This window comes from Oncorhynchus gorbuscha, linkage group LG26 (genome assembly GCF_021184085.1).
Source record: "Oncorhynchus gorbuscha isolate QuinsamMale2020 ecotype Even-year linkage group LG26, OgorEven_v1.0, whole genome shotgun sequence".
Taxonomy (NCBI): Eukaryota; Metazoa; Chordata; class Actinopteri; order Salmoniformes; family Salmonidae; genus Oncorhynchus; species Oncorhynchus gorbuscha.
The window spans coordinates 35,028,025-35,029,762 of record NC_060198.1 but is presented as its reverse complement, the minus strand read 5'-3'; the positions used below and the strand labels follow the sequence as shown (position 1 = coordinate 35,029,762).

The 1,738-nt window shown below is 46.0% G+C and overlaps 1 long non-coding RNA gene across 1 annotated transcript; it reads left to right on the top strand.

Annotated features, from left to right (window-relative positions):
• The first annotated feature begins 1,168 nt into the window (after nt 1-1,168).
• On the top strand, nt 1,169-1,738 carry LOC124015056. The gene is made up of 3 exons (XR_006835074.1): nt 1,169-1,211; nt 1,313-1,451; nt 1,623-1,738. It is a non-coding gene; the product is annotated as an uncharacterized LOC124015056 (long non-coding RNA).

Sequence of the window (1,738 nt, the reverse complement as noted above, 5' to 3'; positions counted from 1 at the left end):
ACGGCATCTGTGACTAGGCACTTCCTCACGCTGCCCCGGTGAGTCCCCCATCATCATCTCAGATTGCAATTGACAGTCCTGATCTAACTCACCAAACTGGGTTATTGATTTGAGTACAAGACTGATTCCTTTGTCTGTCTGTCTGTCTGTCTGTCTGTCTGTCTGTCTGTCTGTCTGTCTGTCTGTCTGTCTGTCTGTCTGTCTGTCTGTCTGTCTGTCTGTCTGTCTGTCTGTCTGTCTGTCTGTCTGTCTGTCTGTCTGTCTGTCTGTCTGTCTGTCTGTCTGTCTGTCTGTCTGTCTGTCTGTCTGTCTGTCTGTCTGTCTGTCTGTCTGTCTGTCTGTCTGTCTGTCTGTCTGTCTGTCTGTCTGTCTGTCTGTCTGTCTGTCTGTGTGAATGCCTGTCTGCCTGCCTGTCTGTCTCTGAGCAGGGTCCTAATGCTTCATATCAAGCGATTTACTGCAGGCAACTGGGAGCCAGAGAAGGTGGATGATCCCATGTCCATCCCTGCAGAAATAACCCTCCCAGCCGTATGTGGGAAGACAGCCCATGTCCAGTATGGAGCCAGGTTGGTTTACACTCTGTTTGGGGTCATTGCACATTGAGTTGCCAACACACACCTTGATTTTCACACACTAGATATTTATTTTCAATGCCATCAATTTACACAGGGCAAGCTCCCTGGGGAGAAACAACATGGACAACACACCTGCAAACTCCCCGAAAGGCACCCTTGAAAGACCAGGTAGGACATTGTGTTACTGACATCATGCAGAACACCCTCTCATGAAACAGGACTGTTGAGGAAAGCAAGTCGGAAGCTGAAGTTTAGAGTTTATTTGTTGATAGGTTTCCACTTCAATTTGTGGTTTGTATTTACACTATATTTGATATACCCCCACCAGCTTCAAATTCCTCTGAGCAGCTAGAGAAACCAGCTGACAGTGAGAAAAAGCAGCAGGCAGCCGCTGTGGTGAGGAGAGAGAGAGAGAGGGAGAGAGAAATAGAGAGAGAGAGAAAAATAATTAACAGATAATAAGATCCAGTTGAGATAGTGGGCGGATCAAGATAAGGCAGTTATAGAAGGAACCCCTATCCTGTAGACAAGATAACTATCCTATTATTAAATGTGTTTCCTTACAGAGACACCAGCCAGACAATATCTACAGATTGTCAAGTGTGATCTCACATCTGGGAGACAACATGTATACAGGTATGCAGGCACGCAGGTATGCAGGCACGCAGGTATGCAGGCACGCACACACAATTATGAAAGCTTAATGTACACTCTATTTTGTTTCCCTTGTTCCATAGGCCACTACATCAGTGATGTTTTGGACAGCCGTGGCAGTGGGTGGCTCTGCCTGGATGACGCACATGTCTTGAGGACAGATGAGGCCACTGTGCTGAAGGCGATTGCACAGACTGCCTACATCCTGTTCTATGTCTGCAGGTAAGGCTCTAGGTCACAAATTTGAGAAAAATCTCACAAATGGAGTCAATGATGACAATGAGTCATCAAGAAAAGGAAAAGTGTTTACCAAAGCTAGAAAGATGATTCATTGACCACACATTAAGAGTTATCCCTTTAACCTGTAATCCCTCTGTATGTGTTGTTTTTCAGACATTGTATGTACATGTAAGATCTCCCTGTCATTTCTCATTGAAGTGGAGCAGGTGAAGGAGACCAGGCCCCTCACTACCAGGAGAACCCATCATTAAACTAAGGGAGAGGCACAG